A 23,264-nucleotide genomic window follows, 5' to 3' on the forward strand; every position below is an offset into this window, starting at 1 on the left:
GGTTTTTGCACTTGCACTTTGGTTTTAAATCGTTTTGCTTCTGTTTCCTGTGGTTCTGACAAGGTTTCACAGTGCTTTATTATATTGGTCCATGGTATTACTACAGAGCACATTCCTTAAAAAAGTATACTGTAGCATGGTATCCCCATAGTTCTGTGTAGGAAAGCACCATTCCGCATATTAAAACTACTCCAAAACTATAGTGAAGCCATTATTCTATTACAGCCTCTCTCATTTAATGCTAACCCTCCGCATTATGTCTGAACAATATTTCTTAAAATCAAAGTTTTAGTGAGAACTAATTAACCTTGTTTAATGGCTGCTTTTCTCAGCACTAGGCTCACACAGAAGTCAGGAATATTCCTGACAGGAATACACTATTAGGCATAAAATGTATATTGATGGAGTTGTGTTGACGTTGACAGAGCTATGAAAATGAGTGTCCACATGTTGCATCACATATTGTTTAATCCACTATGCAGTATAGATATAAAAACATGAATGGAAACAGATACCATTGTGAAATAACTTATGTTTATGTAACATTGTTTATTATACTTTATAAATTAGAGAATAACATTGCTGGAGGTGGAAGGGAACGATGATAATGTGAATGACGGTGACTGGGTGTCTATCTTTCTCTGGCATATAGATGACAGTTGCTAGGGGAAAATTGTATTTGTTTAAAAGTTAGCTGTGTTAAGCCTAGGACACAACCTGTTATTTTCTGTACCGTCGTGCTGGCACAGAGTAAAAAAAAATGGATGCAGTCTCTTTCTCTGTCTGAGGATGCATACTCGAAGTTATTTATCAAGAAGTCCCAATAACGATGTCTCTGAAGTGCTGACTTGTAGAGTAGAAGCAGTGTAGTTCAGATTTTGATCCAGAGGAAGATGAGGGAACATCAGTAAGCCTTGAAGTTAAAACCTTTTCTGGATTCTCCCTTTGCTTGAGGGCTAACCCCCACATTTGTAAATGGTAATATATGAATCTGTGGTGCCCAAAATGTGGGTCGGTCCTTGGTTTAAAGTCTCATCCAAAATACGGCTTCTTCTGCAGCGTTGTACCTTGCAAATCTGTGAAGAAAAGGGTTTGGAATTTCTGAACCAGAAGAGTGCATCACACAGTGCATCACACCATCAGCAGTGGTGGATCGATCCCAGTATTGTCTAGTTGGATCCTTGCTTGCTTTAAGAGATCTGAGGATATCTGGCTCTATAACAGAATAAGCTGATGACTACTGTAGTTGTGTGTGATGTCTCCAGGTACACGCATGGTAGAAACATGCCACTGAAACCCCCTCTGTGTGCGATTCTGAAGGTTTTGAGGAAGTGCTTTGAGTCTCCTTCTTTCAGTTGTGTTGAGCAACTGCCTTGTTGTCATGCATGCTTGGGCTTGCTTTCATTTAGAGCTTTGCTTTGAAATCATTTATCCGGTAAATAATTCACCATTATTATAACAGCTTCTCACCTGAGACTGGCGATACAGTAACAGCTGACAATTATACAGTTACAGGAAAGGAGCAGAGGCTCAGAAAATAAAGAATGACGCTTTGCTTCTCGTTTTCCATTCCAGCCGCCAGAGTGGGTGCTTTTGTGAACAGTGGGCCACAGACACAATAGACTGAATTTCACTGCCATTGTGCTTGTGTTGTGTTTCTTTGGTGTTATTGAGGTGTAAAGTTGTAAATGGGTATTTTTGGAATGCCACATGAGGGATATGGAAATAGGGTCTGAAAACAAAGATCTAATTTCAGATCGCTGACTGCTATAGCAATGGATTTGTTTTGATTTTTGCCCCAGAAAAGTAGAGGGGAATTTTCCCCTAGAAAGATACAGTTCCAGGCTCAACTTTATAAGATCACAGTGTCCTTACCACCACATCATGTCGTCCATTTTTGTCTTTTAACAGTTTTTCAGTTATGCCTTTGTGCTATGTTCAGTGAACTGAATTTGAGATAATGATGTCAATATAAATATACTCAACATAATTAATGCATAATGTTATTTTAATTTGTTAATTTAAAAAAGGTGTATTGAAACACCTCTTATTCATATTCATTAATGAAACCCTATACTGACTTTAGAAGACCTTGCCACTCATTTCAGGATATTGTTAAGAAATGCATTTATTTGCATCCCAGCCTGAAGTGGTGAATGGACATTGATGTAAAGCATTTAGACATAATGCCAAAAACAATTGAAGACTTAAGTACTGTATCTAAGTCCTACTGTCATCTGAACTGTGCCATGCTTCTAAGCCTGCAAAACTTTTCATGGGTATGGTAGTTCAGGCTTTGACTCTGTCTGCATTACCTTTGGAATACATCATTCCTGTGAATTTCAATTTCTATGCTGCCCAAGAATGCATTGATCTAATTTGGTGCATTATATTATGCATTATATGCACCAAATAATGATACATGTTCTTCCAACAGTCCTGTTTGTTGTGGTAATTTACAGGCAATGATTGGCAATCCACCCTGAAGCTTTTTCTATGTATTATTTCGCTTATATATTAGATATAAGCAGTTAGTCCGTTACAGTCAGTGCTAATTAGTGCTTATTTTCACAGATAGAAGCATAAACATCTTAAGTTGTAAACTAGGGCTCAGATTAAGTGAAAGCATTATGTTTGAGACTTGGTGGTCCTAAAGTTGTTGTAATCTGCACTCAGTGGTGCACAAAATCACTAGACGTAGTTTTAACTAACATTTAAAATTGACATCCCTTAATGTGACCTTTACCGTTGCTGGCGCAACTCGCGTTTTATTTCCACTTCTACCAGCAGGTGGCAGTAGCCATAACAGACAGGAGTGAGATCTGCAGATACCAACTGCAAGGATTCATTGTACCAAGGCAACAGGTATTTCTTTTTTCTGTGTTGTTGTTGTGTGTTCCTTGTGGATACCTATATTTTTGCTCCTTTATCTACATTTATAGTGATGCTATCCTTTTTGTAATTGTGAGTAGCTATCGGAGTAATTCTGCATTTTTGACGAGCTGACTTTTTTGTCCGTAGTTGCATTGTTTACACGTTTAGGAGTCCCAAAAAAGGAATTATTAGTCTTTGGGCATAATGTAAACGTTCTTTCCTGTGTGCTGACCTCAAACTGCGCCTCTTCAGACGTTTTATCTGTACAGCTGATGATTTCCTGCGGTCTCTGTACCGTCCATCTCTATTTTTGGAATACGTGTGTGTGGTATTAGTTGAAATGTACAGCTCCAGCATTCAGGTCTAAGCACTAGTGTTAAAAGTCCCTAGAAATAGGGTTTCATTCTTCCTTTTCTTTTCTCCTTTCTTCAGCCTGGACAACGGCTTCCACGTTTTCTCGCAGAGCTGCACACTATGGAACATCCTGTGGTCTACATCGTCGTTGGGAAACACAATTCCGGGATGTTTTAGGACGTTTATGCACTGGTCACACCTGCACTTTACATGAAATCTGTGTTTTTATTTATGTTTTGCATGTATTGCTGCTCGATTTCGTTACGTTTTCTGTGACAATGGAATCTATTTGCACACTTCTGTGTTAATTGTTCTTTCACAAATGACGGACTGATGACTTTGCAAGCTTTTCATTTTGCTTGCCTTTTGGAAGTTTCTATCTGTGATACATCGAGAAAGACCTTTATTTTTTAACATAAACCAGGAATCTTGTATGCCTACTAAATTCTGTCTCTAATAATTTCTTCCAACGACAGATTCGTTTACAGTGGTTTTCAGGTTTACTGTGTGCAGATAGGTAATGCTCTCCGCCTTCTTTCAGCGTTTATTAAACTTGTCATGTTCATGTACTGTAACATTGTGTTTTACTCACAAGGCGTTGAAAGGCCTTTAATTCATTGTCATACCTTTGTTTTATTTTTCTTCAGACAATATGAGTTTATGCAGGATACAGGAGCATTACCCTTCGTGATGTGAATAATGTTGGTGTGCGTGGAACCTGTTAACCATGCCTGTTGCAATTCTAAATCCTCTAAAGCTCAGAAAAATTAAGACTGCCCAAAAAGATATGCTCCTTTTCATTTGTTTTGTACTGTATGTTATGACAGTTTATTAATGCCACTAACCTGCAGGTTTGCAGGAATCCTTTATTTTGTATTTAGTTTCAGTATAATTTAGTTTCAGGCTTTATCCTTTGTGGTGTGTTTAATTTTCTCCTCTGGCTCCTCTTCTTCTTGCCATATTTTACCTATGTAATTTTGCTGACCTTGCCTCTGCTAATTAAATGGCAACCATCTTCAGCATTCTCTCATACAACTGTTGGTCAGGCTTGTATTTTAGAGGAGGTGACATTCAAATGCAAAGTATTAGAAAGGTGAAGAAAAGAAACACAAGGTTTCAGCTGTGGAGCCTTCTTAAGATGTGAGGGAGAGAGGGAAAGTAGCAGATAAATGAGGCGCAGGAGAAAACAAGACAGAGTAGGCACAAAGGGGTAGACAGCTGAGGGAAAATGAGAACAAAGCAGGTGAAAAACAGTGTCCAAACTCAGGTATAACAAGAGGAGATGTGTGGAAAGCCAAAATCTGCAAATGAATAATTTTGGTTTTGGGTATCTTTCTGCAATAGAAGTTCTAAAACATAAAACTGAAAGATTGTGTCTTTGATACTCACAGCTCTGACATGTTCCTTAAATGTATTAAAATTCAGACTCTTATTGAAATAACCTATGGATTACAGTATTGCCAAAGTATTAATATTTAACTAAACATCGACAAATCTAGTACAATAAATCTACTAAACTAAACTATTTGGAGGTTTATTCCCCAGTAGGATTGATAGCTGTTCTGATTTTGGGGAAGTACTGTATGTTTCTCTACCAGTGTAGCAGCAAGTTTCTCTCCATCTCTGCTTCTCTCTGCCAGCAGTGGGAGCACTAAACATCTTCTTGCACTACGGCTACAATTAACCATTTTATTGCATCTCAATACACAATACAAGAAAAGTCAACCATGCAGGACTCAGACAGGGTGCATGGCTCCATTTAGCATGTTGTGGAAGGAATATTACTGAATGAAAATCCATTGTTTTGCCTCATAATTCATTCATAATATAGACAAAAGCAGGCTATTTCTGGTTAACCTTACCAGATTTTACAGTACAATAAGGGTTTTTCCCTAACTTTTGCATCATACTTTGTAAATGCATAATTATCTCATCTGATTGGTACTGTACACATGTGTACAAATTATTTATTTTATTAGCCTATTTAAAGTTAAAAAAAAGTTACGAAACTATTTTTTACAGAGAATGATGACAATGTTATGTATTTTTATTTAATCTTTTATATCAAGCCACAAAAATGTCATTTGTTTTAAGGCAATAAATGCCTTAGAAAGACAGTTATATGTTTTTAAATGTTTTTTTCCTGTTAACTGATTACAAATTCTTTGCACAGTATGTAAAATAAACTTTCAGATGATACTTCAAAGTTGTTCTTTTCTATTTCTCTGTGCATATCCTGCTTCTATATGTGAGTATATCTAATTTCTTTGTAGCCTGAGGGATGTTACATTTACCAAAAGGATTTTTGACACTTAATAAAAATGTAAACATATTATATACACCATATTGATCTACATTTTTGAAAACCTACACCTATATTGAGCAGTAGTGCTTCATAAAATATTGAGTTCCAACATTTAAACATTGGACTCCTTTAAGCGATACACGTAAAAATGAAATATTCCAAAAAGCTGAAAGGTTTAACTACTAAAATAGAATTGTCCAATATGCACATCATAGTATTAATATTCAAATATTTTTTCCACGCTGAAAACATCCAGCATCTACACTCATTTTTTGTATCAAGACTGATTTTGCTGGACATTGCAGTTAAATACAAGCAAAGTTAATATTGTGTGAAATCTAAGGTATAGTAACATAATGTTACTTTTTACTCCACTGTGTAATTTGAGCTTTAGAATTCTGAATCCTGCAGTTTTTAGATATTCTAAGTATTGCAGTATGGTTTTAGCTTCACGTGAATTTAATAGTACTGTACTATTTATTATGAATAGTTATCCATTAAGCCTAATTAATACAGCTTCTAAACAGCTTCCTTATTGGGTATTAATAGTTGAAAGCAAATTTAAAAATATGACACAAAAAAAATAGAATTCAGCAGAACTCAGCTAACCTGTGATTAAGACCTTGGGTTCCTCCAGGACAAGGGAAGACAACCACTCTATTTAGTCAGCTATTGCTGTGCTTTTATATTTGCTGAATATCAGTAGAAGGAAAGAACTCTTGTACTATTTGGATTATGTTCTGGGAAAAGCAGCAGTTTGAGACTCTAGGAAAACCAATCCAACGCTGTGAAAAGCCACAACCTTTTTAATCATACACAGTACCAGTGTAATTAAAAGCAGCACCAAATTGCCTCTTTCAAACTGCTTAATCCATCTAATTAAAATCTGCTTTGAATTTCTCTTGCTTTTAGTCTGCCATGTCTTATATTTTGTATACCTGTAATTACTGTTTTCATTATAGTAGGATATTAACACTCTCCATAAAGAGGCAGCAGGTTGCAGTTGTTGATGTGGACTAAAGGAGTGCCGGTCAGATTGAGAGAACCTTCCTCGCTCACAGACATCACTCTTCATCTGTTCATCAAGGCAGTGTTCTTGCACAGACCTGAAGCTATGCGGGGTGGTGCCACTACTCCACTGAGCCCATCACAGTATCCATTCTGGTAGTGATGAGCCCAACTAAGGTTGTGAGAGTCCTGTAGCTACTATATATTCGGCCCAATTACAGAAATATGAACACTTTTAAAAGGTTGAGGTGCACAACTCTAGTCATCAGGAACCACAATGCAACAGATTTTCCAGGCATTCTTAAATCAACAGCTGGAGACCTTGCTGGAGCAGTTATTATCCGAATGTTGAATCCTGCATCATATTTTGAGATGTCTAAAGTCAGAGCATGTTTTGAAGTTAAGAAGGGAAGGGAGTTACACAGTACTAAGATGAAATAATACATCTTGCATACATTAAAATAATCCACTTTATTGAACTTTACCTCTTTTATATTTACAACACTTAGAACTGTGTCCATGACAGTATCTTCTTGAAGGTTAAAAGAAAAACAAGGCAGTGAAGCAGTGTAATAACCACAGTATGTAACGGAAAGGAAAATAAAAACATTTGAGCTTACGATATTTTACACGCTAGTAATATCTTTCAAGGAATCATTCAAATATATTGAGCACACAAAAATATACAATTTCAGAGAATTTCACATCTGATGTTCTATTATTTGGTACATTAGCATGTTCTTGCGAATATCCTTACTGAAAAAGGCCACTTAGAAAAATGCACGTCTTTCAAGTTGAGGCCACAAAACTCATTTCATATTCTGAGGCCCTCTAATAAATATAAATGTTCAAAAAAGGCATATTCACACCAGGTCATTATCTTGTCACTACTATGCCCTAGTTTGAACAGCATATTTTTTGGTCCTGTGCACTTTGTCTTGAGCTTCAGAGTTGCATGATGCTGCACAACGCCTAGCTCTATGTTCAGATAAAGGTTCTTGAGACACAAACTACATGAGCCCCCAGCAATCCCCACCCTCTTGGTGGGCAGAAGCTTACTTGCAACTGAAACTGTGAAAATGGGAAGGTAGTCAGAAACTGAGACAGCACTGCATGCTGCAACTGCTTGATATGAACAGAAAAATGAAGATGTGTAGAACAAGCGAAGTTCCAAGTCCTTTTCACTTTTCAATGATAACAAAGCCGCAAAAGAATGAACTGTTCTTGACCCACTGCATGTTGCTTTTGCACCCAAGAGCATCTATTAAGGCCTTGTCATGTACAAGCTTAAGAGGCCACACCACTTTTTCTGTACATCATTCTGACTTTTAATAAAGTCTGTCTTGGGTCAAAAGAGGAAAAGAGGTAAAGCTCTTAATGGGCTGAGTGTTCTCTAGTGAACCGATTGCACTTCAACCCATATTATCACACCGCTTCAAAGCAGGATGACTGACAAACACACTGTCTTCAGTAACATTCCAGTTCTACAAGGCACAAGTCCCTGGGTAAGCCATGCCGATGTAGAATTTATGACAAAAATGTATAAAAAATCCTCTCTAACTATATTGAATTCAATAAATAGAGCTATTGCAATAGTGCCTTTGGACAATTTTTAAATATATTACAAAATGGTACTCTTAACACTCGTGTTGAATTTCCATTACCTGGCATCTCCATAAATAAATAAAAAATGGCAGAATGATGTATCTAGAAACCGCCTGAGAAGCAACAGCGGTCATACGTTGCTGTCTTGTAAGAGTGGCTCCTTGGCCTCCCCAGGTGCCTGGGGGCTGTGGGGGTGGCTGTGGGCTGACAGATGCTTCTTCCAGGTGCTGCTCCGCGGGGCCATGTTAGTGTGCTCAGGGATGAACAGCGCCACCAGCAGGGCGAGCAGCACAGCACATGCCCCAAACAGGAACGGAGGACCAGGGATTATTGAACTCTGCGTGGACAGAAATAAATCACAAAGGGACGGTAATTAAAAAGTGCAGAATGAAGCCCGCCAAACCCAGGATTTTTAGGGGTATTATATATCTTAATCTTGAGACATTCAATGTGCTATGTGAAATGAAATATCCCCTGAAGACGTCTCAGCAGCTGAAATGTTGGATTTACCCCTGTTTTTCAGGCTGGGATTAACCAATACATGTCTCCTTGCAGCTAACACATACCAACGCAGCTACTCACTTGACCACAGTTTAGGTAAGACTGCACAGGGGGACCATGAGAGTGTGACCTGTACCCATACACTCCACAGACATCACATTTATAACTCCTGATACCAGCTATTAGTTGGCCAACATCAACTGCAAAAAAATGTTAGTGCCTCACTAAAAGTATCTGAAGATCAACAGCAAAATCTGCATCCAAGTGTGTTAACCTAACCATTCTTACAATGTACTGCAAGTCATGAAAGACTCCTCTGGGATACTGGCATGACAGGTAACATGTCCTGCGAAGAATGATATTCCCTTTTATAAGATAGAGACAAGTTCTATGGTTACATAGAAACTGAACATCAAAATCCTACCTGTCTGGTTTCATATTTGTTTCACCATCTCATACCATTTTGACTACATTTCACATTCCAGAGCATAATTCTGAGAGACTGACACCCAAACCTAAAGATGACGAGTTTCAATGACAATTCCATGAAGCTGGACACTGTACGTTACCTGATGATTGTGTTGAGAGTGATGTGATGATTCAGACTCAGCTCCCAGGCCACTGTTACTCACTGGGAGTTCATTAAGCTCCACATGGAATATGTAGAAAATTAACCCGTACAGCGCCGGTCCCAGGCCATTACACAGCCCTCGAATCCCAGTGATCATCCCCTGAACCACACCTATAAGAGAACGAGACCGTCAGCCTTCCACACACCATTCACAAGAAGACTTAGGTAAGCAGAAATCTAGCAGGATCACATGAAGATACGTACAGGACAAACATGTAGGGTACATTTTAGTTTATTTTAAAAAGTCTTAACCCCCAATGCTGGCATTTAGCACAGGACAAGACATGGAACAGCCCCCTGACTAAAACTGCACCTAACCTCACTGACTGACTGCAAACATGTTGTGCTTCTCTTCACTGTCTCGCCAGTTCTAATGAGCAGGGAGAGCTAAGAACGCAGAAGCACAGCACAAACATTAGATTAGCTAGTGCAACGATCAAGACAAGATCTTCTGCTCCAGCTCTCAAGGCCAAAAAGATTTCTGGGTTTTAGATCCCTAAAACTCCTAGTTACTGTATTAACAACTAATTACTAGCTTAAGCTAATTTAATTAGTTTCACAGGCCAATTTTTGACAATCAAGAACCATACTGGATGCCCTCTAATCTAGCCATTACACTTAAGACTACTGAGCTCTCTCTTAGTGGATGGAGCATTGGATATTTATGAGCTTTTCAAACAGAACTGTCAAACCAAATGGGTGAAAGAATAGATCTGTCTGACTTCACGACACAGCTTTGTGGCATAACAGAGAAGTTGCAAGATTACAAGTACAAGAAATACATAGTGCTTTCATTTTCAGATGGATGACAGAAACCAACAGCTGAGTTTCTGTACAAAGCGACTTTTTTCTTGCCCTGGGTACCTTGCTGGTCTGCTTCAGCTGTCCTGGATACAAGAGCACTGACTGCTGGGAAGGTATAGCTGCATAGCTGCAACTGCACCAGCAGCCCACATCATCCTGAGGAGAAACCAAGAAGGAAAACTAGTATCAAACTAGAAATATGCATAAAACAGCGACTGTATTTCAGGTTTATAAGATTAAATGTTTGGTTTAATAGTGACAGTACCTGCTTAATAATTTTAAATAACTCAGAATAGGACTGATATTAAAGGTTCACAAATTATACTTGATGATCTGTGACCTACAGTGTCTGTTAGGAAAAGCTCCTGGGTTTTCTACTCCTACAGAATACAAGGCACATACCAGGGTTCTGATCCAAAGCCGTACCAAGCAAGTTGCAGAATCTGGAAGCCCAGGCCAAGTAAAATAGTGTTCTTGTTCCCAATGGACCGCATCAGTAAACTCAAGACTACAGTCTGTGAAGATAAAGAGGCAAGAAATCAATACTTTTTTACCTTGTTGAGCCACATGTTTGCAGAGAAAACCTCATTTTTTACCTGTGTTTCAGTGTTACTGCTCTGTGAGGAATGCTTAACTGAAGCTATGATTTCATTAAAGGGAACCTCTTATTGCATCCACCCCTGAGAGGGGGGAGAAATACACATTCACTTGTTCTCAGTTTCAGTTTGACGTTTTGGTAGCTACTGTAGTGCACTTCCTGTTTTTGGTTGGGTAGAAAGTGTGCCTGGGACAGATTCTAACATGGAACCTGTGACTCTGTTCCATTTCAGATCTCTACTCAGGTTTGCTGGTTAACTATTTAGGAGACGACTTCTTTGCCAAAAGCTGGGGGAAGCTTCATCAGCCTCTGCCGTCAAATTGCTCTGTGGCGCACAAGGTGTACAACGTGAAGACTATGCAGCTGCCAGAGGCCAGGCCTTTCAGCATCATGGTGGACCACTCCAAGTGGTGTGTGACGAAGGGTGGGGGTCAGCACTGGAACTGCATCGCGGACACGAACCGAGAGATCGGTCAAACGAGAAGAGGAGGCGGGGCTGTGTGCTCAAGCAGGCCTGGAGTGTGGAAGGCCTTCCTCACAGTAGTTGACACATTTGAGGACTGCCAGTAACACGTGGCTGGCACAAATAGACAAAGGGCTGTTTTTCAAAAGATACTGCATAGTTTTTCCAAGTCAAAGCAAATGGTGGTAAGTAATATGTAAGAAAACTCTGCAGTAGCTCAAGTAGGTAGTGCGTCAACACGCATAGGCTGCAGAGGAACAAGTAAAGGTTTATTCCATGCTGAAAAGAGAAGAAAAGAAACTCAATGTTTCAGCTGTAGAGTCTTCTTCAGGTGTCAGTTCTTGTTTCTTTTCTTCTCTTTTCAGCATGGAATAAACCTTTACTTGTTCTTAAACTATTCAGTACTGACCTTAATAGCAAAAGTGAAATGTATTTAGAAAGGATATTTATCATGAGAAAGTCATGCATCTAAAAAAACATTTTTTAAATGAAGTACTGAATATATGACCCTCACTGTTGCTTAAGATCCAAAAGTCAGGAAACAACTTTGAACCTATACAGTCAAAGCCTAAAGTGGAGGGGGGGAAAAAAGTCAAATTATTTTTGCTGAGGCGATATACAATTATTTCAAATCATAAAAGTACATTCTGTTTGTGTTTCTTTAAAGGCTTGTTTGTAATAAAAGTGCTGGATCTGACCTGCCTTCAATTATTCCTGTGGCCCCATTAGGCAGTTCGTATCAAGCACATTATATTGATACTAGTATTCCTGTTCGGCACATATCTGCGACTTATGTTTCTGTGGATGCGGCTAAAGGGTTTGTTTATCAGGAGTACTGACATCGCGCAGTTTAATAATGGAATGGTTATGCTGTATTTTGATTTTATGACTTAAATCCGACTCCTTGGAGTTAACAGTATACACCCATGGATAGGTATATCCAACTACACGTGTGTATTAGCTTTCAACGCTACACTTTTCTCAAAATATGGCAAATCCAAGTGATCTCCAGTGTCTTTTAAACATAATCATTCAGTTTGTTTTCACAGCAGTTTTGTAATAAATTAATAGTGTAATGCTGACAGCACTTTACACAGAAACCACGCAATGGATGAATATTAAATATATATTTTTACTAGCTAAATCAATAACACCACAGACTACGTATTCCAAAACACAAGACAACCTATGCTTTTCAGAACAGGTGGTTAAGGTTAAATAAAAACAATCACCACATCTTCATATACAGTACAGTTACTACATTATTGATCAACTTGAAGCATTGGATTTTATGACTGTTTACTCTGTGGAGCTGTCCACTTTGACTGGCTTTGTAATAGGCCTGTACAGTTTAAAAGAGAGAGTTTATGGTCACATTTCTATAAAGAATAAGGTTACAGTGCCATGCTGGTGTTTCGATCTGGTAAGAATATCTTAATTCTATTAAACCTTCCAGCATTCCTTAACGATTTACTGATTTTTAAGTCAAAGGCCATACGCCTAGCTGAAGTTAAAAAATATCTGAGGAACTTAAACCATTATCAAGATGGCACTTGAAAAAATAGGAATGTCTCTAATGTTGGGTAGTATTGAGTTTCCCCTTGAAGTCTTGATTTTCTGACCTGCTCAATGCCTATGACCTCACAGTGATGTCACTCACAGTCGTGTTCTTCTCCAGTGGGTTATCTCTCTTTTATAAGCTCAAAGCATGTCAAGCGGGGAAAGACTCTCTCTCATGAGTATGTCAGAGGAGTTTGTGCACATTTCCTCACCCTGTTTCAATTGTGTCATTTTAACCTTTGCTAATCCGATAGGTAAATATTAACGCACATATAAGCCGTGCCCGGGAATGTAGACAGTGGAAACTGAAAAATGAACTTTTCATGGCACAATTTACCAATTTAGACTATTTTAGACAATAGTCTAGTTTTTATATAAATAAAGGTAAATGTAAAGGTGCTTTTTTTTCCTGCACGAAACTGTCTTTCATAATGTAATATTATGCTGTGGATTAAAAACAAAAGATTCTTTAAGTATAAGTTGTTATAATTAGATGCCATTGTATGCTATATTCGTTTATAGCAGTGCAGATGGGTAACTGTGTCAGCATGCGTAGTCTGTAAAGGAACAATAGGTTTATCCCATGCTGAAAAGAGAACCGAGAAAACACAAAGTTTCGGCTGTGAAGCCTTCTTCAGGTGTGTCTCACAGACCTTAAGAAGGCTTCACAGTCGAAACATCATATTAGTTTATAGCTGTATATTTAATTTGTAAAAAGACGTTTTTGAGCAAAAAATATGTATTTCTAATATCACACTTAAAGAGGGAGTAGAAACTCCATTGAAACAGATGCCCACAGCCACAATTTAACGGCAGCTGATTGTCAGAGCCACCTGAGAAGTGACAGAGAAAAGCCTAATTTCGCAGGGAAATGGTTGTTCTCTTTGAAAGATTCAATTGAATATATGGAATTAATATTCTGTTTGAATGTATCTCATGAATGCTGTTAAATGATAGTACCTACACAGTACTAACTACATGCTTCAAGACTAACATTGAGCAAATTAAATTCTAGAGGCTAAATACTGTATGCAGTACAGTGGGAAATATTGAATTGTTTTGGGAAATAAAAGACAAATTATATTTACAGTGACTACTGTTCAGGGGATAAAGTGAGCTCCTGAAGTGATTATCCAGAAATAACTAATTTATATACCATAAATATAGTGTTGCCAAAGCAGGACAGTTTAGTCCAAAAACCTACTGTTCCCCCTAGTGGAAATATAATGTTTGTACCGCTTCCCTTGTGCTACAAGAATATTTGCCAGTATTAAATGATCATAATGTATCTCTTCCAGGCTAAAATAAGGTCACTAGTCACTAGTCAGCTAGTAATAATAATAATTAATAATTGCTTACACTTATATAGTGCTTTTCTGGACACTCCAATCAAAGCACTTTACAGGTAATAGGGACTCCCCTCCACCACCACCAATGTGCAGTATACACCTGGATGATGCGACAGCAGCCATAGTGCGCCAAAACGCTCACCACACATCAGCGGGGAGGAGAGCAGAGTAATGAAGCCATTTCATAGATGGGGATTTATTAGGAGGCCATGATTGGTAAGGGCCAATGGGAACTTTGGCCAGGACGCCAGGGTTACACCCCTACTCTTTTCGAGAAACGCCCTGGGATTTTTAATGACCAGAGAGAGTCAGGACCTCGGTTTTATGTCTCATCCGAAGGACGGCGCCTGTTTACAGTATAGTGTCCCTGCTTAGCTTCAGTGGGTTGCCAGTTGTGAGTTGCAGAGTGATAAAATGGATTGTATGCTCTTTATTTACTAGGGATGTGAATTTGAAGGACTGTATCCACATCTTATTGCACCCAGCCTGACCGTGTGGCTCTGCAGATCAATCAGTGAACACACATTTAGTTAGCAAATTTGATCCCTCTGTCATCCACTGAGTCTTTTTCAGACGTTCCAATCTTTGGCATTTGTATGATGTAATCTTGGTCACAAATCCGAATGCAGATTATGTCCAAAAGAAAGGATAATCCTCTTGCAACTAAACAGATAAGCAGTATAATTGTTGATGACTGTAATTTTCCTTGCTCTCACACTGCAACAGAAATGAAGAAACTGACCTCTGGTAATTGCAGAGCCCTTCTCCACAGCATTGAATTGGATCAAGTGATTAGACAATGGATGGATAATATTCCATGTGTCATGCTGCTGTGACTGAGAATATTGAGGACAACACCTGTATAACTATAAATGGCTACAATACCATAAGTTACCATGATTAAAATTGCATTTCTACACTTCTTTTCCATCCCAAAGGATCCCAAAGTCCGTCACGCATTGTTCACCATTATACCAGCAGTTCCTCGGAGCTACAGATGAAAAGTGGTTGAAAAGTGAGAAATTTCTTTACCAATTATTTTAAGGAAAAACTTAAAGCCAAATACTGTATGCAGTACAGTGGGAAATATTGAATTGTTTTGGGAAATAAAAGACAAATTATATTTACAGTGACTACTGTTCAGGGGATAAAGTGAGCTCCTGAAGTGATTATCCAGAAATAACTAATTTATATACCATAAATATAGTGTATTCATATAAACGAGGATCTTAAATAACCAAGTATGAAATTTAAAGCACGGCATTGCTACCGTACAAATACCTTCAGCCAAACCGAAAACAACCAGAACACATCTCGAGACTGAGGAATTAAGAACCTCGTGAAATGGCCGTTCCGCTGTGACGTCATCCTATCGTCGCACCCAAAATGATGTCTGTACGTTTTCAATCCCTTTCTGCAGCTACCCAGCTACAGATACCATCTTACCAATTTAACAGCTTCTTCCTGCATATTAGGTGTCGTTTTAGACATATCTAGAAAAGACACATACAGACACATCAACCGCCAAAAAGCAAGACTGGGCAGAGAGAGGATGTTTTCATCCTTATTTCACCGGTGAAGCCCAACTGAAAGGAACTAGGAGACAGCAGAGTGCAAGAGTAGCATTATAAAACGCTTTAAAAAAAGGGTTTATAAGACTATAAAACCTACTGTATATACAATATACTTCTATAGGAAATTAAGTCTGAAGGTGAACCGGACCCCTCGTCACATTACGATCACTACAAAAAGTAGTTATTTTTAGGATATTTTCTTCAGCAGCTCCACTTGCTTTCTATAACAAAGTTAGGAAATGGAAGGGCACATCGCAGTAGTCACTGAAAACTAGGTCTTGATATACAGAAAAAAGATGTAGTTTTTAAATATAGTACAGTTGGAGATTTCCGTATGTACTGTGGCCACTGTCTTGTTATGTTGCTCTGTACAAATGACTAATCAGTCCGCGCTTTTAAAACAAGTGTTTATTACTTTGTATTATTATTATTATTATTATTATTATTATTATAGGTGTAAATTATTAAAAGGCAAACCGTGTGTTATATTTTTGGGGTCTCTAGGCTCCACTGGCAGAGCCAGACTGTTTGGGACGTGTGACCACACAGGTTTGATACCGTGAAGGCTTTGAGTTAGAATGGCGACATTCAAATTAAACTTTAAATCGGACATCGCCTTTTTGTCTGGATTTTCTAATTAAAACCTAATTATAAATATATATAAAAAAACAAGTCCGTCCTGGGACGAATACTGTAGCTTCCCTGCTGCAGCTTTTAATGACGTCTTTACTTAACTTGTACACACTGGATACGTCAGATAAGGCAACTGCTTTGCAGATCTGATGTTATCATAGACAACATTTTGGTTATACAGTGGTTTATGCTCAAGTCCGAATTATACAAAATAAAGTCTAAACGCTCACGAACACGATGGAATTGTTTTCTCAAAATAGATTAATTGATTAATGGATTAATGGAACGAGATCAGGGTTAAAATGGAGAGAAAGAAACCGGGATCTGGAGCTGTGAGTGTACTATCCATACTTTTAAATATTTGAACTTTTAGGTAGTGAATCGTAAAAAAATCAGCATTAGTTTAGCTTTAAAATGTAAGGTTTAGTAAAACAGTTAAAACGTACACCTCGTAGTAATATTTCTAATACTGTTTTAAATGCTCTAGAAGGTAAAATAAATGGAACGTGATTTTAAAAATTCCAGCTATGTGTTCTGTATTTTATGGAAATATACGTACTGTACTTTTCTTTTGTTCTCTTAAGATGTCTTGGGTGAGAATATGCCTTCCCAATCTAAAACTCTAAACAGACTTAGAGAATCAACTCGTTTGTGCAGAAGAAAAAAAAAAGAATGTTATGAACTGATTTAGCCCTCTGAACACCCTAGGGTAACTCTTCTTACCTATCTATAAAAAGATATGTCAGGAACCGTGGCCCTTAAATGCAGGGACTGCTTTTAAAAGTTAGTTTTGTAGCTGATTATGCCACCTAGCAATTCTAAAGACCTTTTCCCCCAGCAACAAGTTCTTTTTATCTTCCAGAACCACTAGTGCATCCACAGACCAGAAGTCATCCTACATAATTTCCATTTGTATTACAGTACTTTGCAATTCCAGTATCTATTATAGCGTAATCCACAGAACAAATATTACAACTTATCCACCAGAGGTACTTACTTACTCACAGAACATATTGCAGACCAGCTCAAGAGCCCCATTTGACCCCAGTTACCAAAACCAGAGTTCCAAAGGAAAAGTCCAGCTGCAAATATTCTCCCAAACCCAGCCCCAGTTGGAGACCTGGTGTGCCTGCTTCTGTCATAGCAAAGAAACTCTGTGTAGTCTTAGGGATCCTCCTCAGTCCTGGCTGAGTCTGTTTTTTAATATGCCCCCCAATTTGTCTCTGAGTCAATTTTTTGAGTAGAGAGGGGAGGAAGACAATGCTAAAGCCTTCCTCCCTTGCTCACTGTAGAGAGTCCCTGGTGTCCGAACCCTCTCCTGGGTGCTGTGGTACAAATTGGTTATTCCTTTTTCTTCTGTTTCTGTGTGCTCTGGCTCTGTCACTGGGGTTATTAAAGCCCCCCTACCTTTCTTTGGGGGGGGGTTGATAGTTTTGGGTGTAAGCAGAGCTAACTTCTTGGGGCTCATTGATCAAATGGCTATATACAGATGGCCAGGTGTAAGATTGCTCTAGAACATTCTAGATTTTCTAGAATTGTTATGTTCTAGATCCACCTCCTCAGTCTGAGGCTCGGCTAGGCCAGTTTTGACATGCCATGTGTCTTCTCTGAACTGTGTGGTAATTAACAATGTTTGCAATAGCATCTTTATCAGTAGGAAGCCCCAGAACAAAGAAAGACACATATTACCACCCTCATTGAAGTCACTGGTCATTCTATACAAACTTCTATGCAAAGTCAACATTGTCCTTGATACCTGCTGTTGCCCCCACACCCATTTTATTTCACTCTGTGACAGATGAAATCATTTCTGCCATCAGCTCTGCTTGTTTTTTCTGGCGTTTTGGCTGTGGTTCTGTGAGGTACGATAGCTATGTTCTGTGTTTCAGGGCTGCTACACCATGCTGTATGCACTGCAGGGAGAGCAGCAGCTGTTGGAGAGACCCGTCGGCACTAAACTGCCGTTAATCCCAGGGTCTAAACCTCAATTTTGCAGGACTGCTCTTTCGGAGAAAGTAAGTGTAACCTAAAATGAAAAGCATGAATACATTTATTCTTATTTAAATCCAAACATTTAAATTGTAAAAAATGACATGTTTATTCATGGTTTTCTTTCTTTTTAGGGGTAAACCAACATGTAAAATTGTATAATATGAAATGATACCTGGGACACATTAACACATTTCTGTGTGTGTTAGTATAATGTGGTTGCTGTAATGATTAAACTGTAATCAAACTGCCTTCCCTTGACATCTTTGTGCATATAACATCAGGAGTAAGGTTATATATTTTTCTAGACGCAGTATATTGATCACATTATTGAAATTCAGCTGTATGTATGCCTTAAAGCTTATTGTGCTTACTGTCTTTTTGCAATGTAGTCATTTTTAGTTGGCTACAATGACTGAGAAATTGGAATTTGATTTTCAAGAACATAGAAAAAAATGATAACAGCGATTCTGGAGTAGTCTTCCAAGAAACTGGCGACCGCCTTCGGAGGGGGGAGAAAAAAAACATTCTCATTTTTATGTTCAGAAACATAGGGGGATACATATCTGTGTTTACCTGTACATATCATGTTTTAATAAAATACTTACCTTCTATTTCAGCTGCACCAGCCATCTCCTGACTTCACTCTGACTGATCCCCACGGTTTCCTTTTGGATTCGAAGTACAACAGCCTCCATGACCCCCACCTGCGCACCTATTACCATCGCAAGGGCATGCAGGAGTCTCTGCAGAACAGAGGCTTAATCAATGAGCAGAAGAAAGTAAGGCTGTTTGGAGTTTGTGCAAAGAATGAGGCTTTTTTGGTATGGTGAAGGAGTGAGGTGTTGTAAAAAAAAATAGACCAGGTTCTAGCTCATTTAGCTGTAATAGTTTCCAGTAGCGTGATTTAACTCATGTCTGCACTCCAGCATAGATGTATTCGGTGGGCAGGCCTTTGGTTGTAATCAAAGCATGTAATAGTAGATGTAATCAAAGCAGGCCTATGGTTTGTGCTAAAGTCCTTATGCTCAATAGATATTCAAACACAGAGTACTTGACTGTGCTCTAGATTTGTAAAATAAAAATAAAAACATTTAACCTCCTAGACAGTACTTGAAACATGTTTTGTCTGTTTTCAGGTCCTCTGCTCTTTGAAAGAATACAATCAATATCATAACTACCTTAGCAATGTGAAGTTGCAGTATGACAAAAATTATGTGACTAAACAGGTAAGTGTGATGTTTTTAAACAACCGTCCATCTGATTCTGACTCTTCATCATAGACTTCTGCCTTTATCCAGCCCTCAATCAGTAACGTTTCTAGATGAAGGCTTCCATAAGATCTCTCCATTATGCACTTTTGAATATACTGCTGTCATCATGTCATCTTCAAGGAAGTCTCTACCTTGACTGTGTTTGTATTCTAAGGATCAATTTCAATGTTTTCTTTCAGTTTCTTCTCTAATTGCTATGAAGCTCATTTCTGTTTTAGTGTTTTGACGCTGACGATGTTGTTGCTTATGTTTGTCACTGCTCTAGCCTATTTTAGCTTCTTCTTGTTAGTTCAGCCATACTGTACATCTTTTCATGATACTTTGTGTTGTTTATAGCCCATATAGTCCTTTCTGCATGCAGGATATGGGTTTCATATCATAAGAAAAGTTACGAATGAGAGGAAGCTCTTAAGCCTGTTTGGTAATTACTTGCTAATTGGTCTGTGAGTCTCATCCAGCTGTTTCTTGAAAGAAGTCAGCATTCAACAAGCAGACTTGACTGTGAGGATTTTGAATATTTGAAACAGGTCGCCTTGTAGTCTTCTCTGTTCACGATAACAGAGTTAAAAAAAGATAGTTTTTTTTATTCATTGAGGCTGGGCAATATATCTGGATGTTTTTCTTTGTGGTAAACCACTAATTGTACCACCCGAATCGGAGCATTCACTGCTTATCTGTACTGCTCTGTAGACTTTAATCCATTTTCAGTGCAAACAAATGTATTTTTCCAAACACATGTTAATACAGGCAGCTTTTGTGTGTAGTCCAAAACAGAATTTATAAGTCTTCTTTGCCAGACAAGGCTGAAAAACGACTTGAACTTCCATCCATCCCTTTCCATCCACGTCATCTAATCTAACCGCCTCATCTAAGGGCTGCAGGGAGCCGGGGCCTATCCCAGAAAGCAACGGGCTTAAGGTGATATACACCCTTGACCAGAATTAAGTCCATTGCAAGACACACACAGACACAAATTCACTCTAGAACCAATTAGACACCTTTTTTTCTACCAGTATAGTATGGCTTTGGACTGTGGGAGCAAACCAGAGCAAACCGTGAAAAACCAATGTGAATATGGGGAGACCATACAAACTCCACACAGACAAATCACCTCAGGCTCAGAATAGAGCCCCTGGCCCCAGTGTTGCGAGATAACAAGGTTAACCACTGTATCCAAGATATACATCTTAAATTGAAATGTTTAGATCAACAAACTACAGTAGCTCAGCCTTCACTCTTATACATATGCAAACACATTCTATCGGTGTGAGTTCAAATTAAAAATCTAATGGAAAAAGTCAGTGTTGGTTTTGAAGTGCACACTCGGCTATAATAGTGCTTAGGAGAACCTTGCAATGAAGGGAGTGTGGCACTCTATTAAAAGGCTGTGCTGGCTTTCAGAAAACAATAGTGAAGAAGTTCTTGGAGCTCCAGGAGCAGAACGAGATTCCCAGGGATATCAGCTTCACCGATGTGAGGGAATGGCTCCTTGAGGAAGGATCCAAGAATATTTCAGACCAGTTTATGGCTAACAGAGACAGGTAATAACATACGGAAGCTCCTCACTCTTTAACAGCAAGTTCCTGCCTTTTGGATTCCTGATTTGTTGTATTTGTATCACATTTTTTTTTGTTTCGCTGTAAATATGTGTAAATATTTTACTGTTATGTTTAAACATTAGATGTCAAGAATACAACTGTAAGTAAAGGTTTGCCTTAAGTTAATTAATTGTGCAAGCAAGTGGAAGTCTTGACTGAGTCAAAGTTGTCCAAAAGATGAACATCTGCTCTACGGAAATACCACATTCACAAATTCCTCTGCTGCTGTCTGACATTGCCTTGTGGATGAAGCTTTCTTTTCTGTTGTTGTTTATGAAGGCACCAGGCAGGAGCTCCGAAAACAGAGGAGATATGCAGTGGTGAAATACAGCGTATAAGAGGTCTGCAGTACAGCAGACAGGATGAGGTATGAGAATACAGTTTGATTTATTTTGACCCAGGGCTGCTCCCGGTCATCACCTGGATGACAGATCTTTAATAGCTGGTTTCCTTCTGCATCTTAAACTGATTAGAGACATTTATATCAACTCTGGCAAGTGACCTTGTGACACCTCTGTAAATACAGCATGATTGGGGAGCAAGCAAAAGATAACAGGATCTCTAGCATAACTGTTTTAAAAGATGTTCTCTTTCTGACAAGTAATTAAGCATTTTATGTTGCAAAATGCGAATTAAAAAAATTCTCTCACCTTATACTTTATACGCCTCTTCCAGCCGAACAGATTTCTGCAGAGTGGATACCCTTAGTGAATCATGTTACTGTATCGTCACACTTAGACTTCAGACACTTTTCATACGCTTTTATGAATCTTACATTCCACACTGTAGCTTAACTCACTTTTAAAACACATAGTTTATTCACCCCTTTCATTGATTTATCAGCTTTCAAATCACCAGCATTATCAATATATAGTATTTAGCCTCATCGGTTTTCTACATCAGTTTAATCATGTTTCTTGTTTTTTTCACATTTTCACTGTACATTGCTGTATGGTATGTTATTTTCCCAGTTATTTTGTCTTTGGGCTTCCCAGACCACATTCAGCTGCTGAATGCTCCTAATATGCTGAAAAATGCCCAAAGGCCTCAATTGCTAGATTGTAAAAAGGGGAGAGATTCAGCTCCACATGATCTAACAGAATCCTCAATAATTAATGTACCACCTATAAGCAGGTGACATATATAAATATAAATGTCTAGTAGCGTAGCTGTTCTGTGCTCAACACAATCTAGCTTTCTGCTGTTTCTCATCGGCTTTGCCTTTTCACTGACGGCTCTACAGATGTGGAAAATCAGAGAGAGAGAGCTTTACAGATGAGGACAGAGGAAGATGCCCGGAGGGAGGTGCGACAGGCCCAGCTGAAGAAACAGACCAGAGCTAGAAGGCACAAAAAAGTACTGGAGTAATGAATGTTTGGATTCATCCTCTTAAGGTGAACTTTTCTTCATGCAAATTCCGGACTTGACACTGACCTTGCAGGTATATTTTGTTGTATTTCCAAGATGACCACCTATAGGTTTAAATTAATAACCTAAACGAATACTTTTTGGATCCTCAGTGACCACAATGAGCATGGTATGTTGGCACCTCATTCAATTCATGGTTATAGCACTGCATCTCCAAAGCCCGTGGTTTATCTCCAGCCTTGGGCACCTGCCTGTGGGGCATTTATTCTGCGTGTTGTGGATTTTAATTCCATGTAACATCCCAGAGACATGCTGCTTTGCATAATTGGCTGTTCTAAAGTATCCCTCAGGGGTATCTCCCCAAGAGGATCCAAGAGGGTGGTTGATGATCTCTCCTCTTCATTACCTAAGCATTAGAGGAGAGACATTGCTGCTTCAATCTCTTATACCCAGCCTGCAAGGTTCTGAACTACACACAGAGTCTTTCATCCAAGTAATGTTGGACCCAGCCTTTCTTCTTCTGAGCTCTGACCAGACCCAGCTTCCCAGCTTCAGGGTGCTGTAGATTGAGATGAGATCGGAGTCTCCTGTAGTTTTTACTTGAGCTGGAATTTCAGTGGTGCCCAACAGCTTCTGTCTGATACTAAATTAAAATGTGACCTTATGGATGGGAAGTTTTCTACTAGCAACATGTTGGGTTGCAAGCTAGTTCATTTGTCATTAAATACTAGAGTAATGGAAAAACATGTGCTTTTTAATACAAGATGTTCAACAAT

At 38.7% G+C, this 23,264-nt stretch overlaps 1 protein-coding gene and 1 long non-coding RNA gene across 3 annotated transcripts in view; both read right to left on the reverse strand.

Annotated features, from left to right (window-relative positions):
* The window catches only part of LOC138241228 (acyl-CoA-binding domain-containing protein 6-like), a 250,466-nt gene that overhangs the window by 124,163 nt on the left and 103,039 nt on the right, over nucleotides 1–23,264 (reverse strand). The window lies entirely within an intron of this gene.
* On the reverse strand, nucleotides 6,994–9,472 carry LOC138241148 (uncharacterized). The gene is made up of 2 exons (XR_011190325.1): nucleotides 9,217–9,472; nucleotides 6,994–8,483 (listed from the first exon to the last, which is right to left on the reverse strand). It is a non-coding gene; the product is annotated as an uncharacterized lncRNA (long non-coding RNA).

This window comes from Lepisosteus oculatus, chromosome 9, assembly GCF_040954835.1.
Source record: "Lepisosteus oculatus isolate fLepOcu1 chromosome 9, fLepOcu1.hap2, whole genome shotgun sequence".
NCBI lineage: Eukaryota > Metazoa > Chordata > Actinopteri > Semionotiformes > Lepisosteidae > Lepisosteus > Lepisosteus oculatus.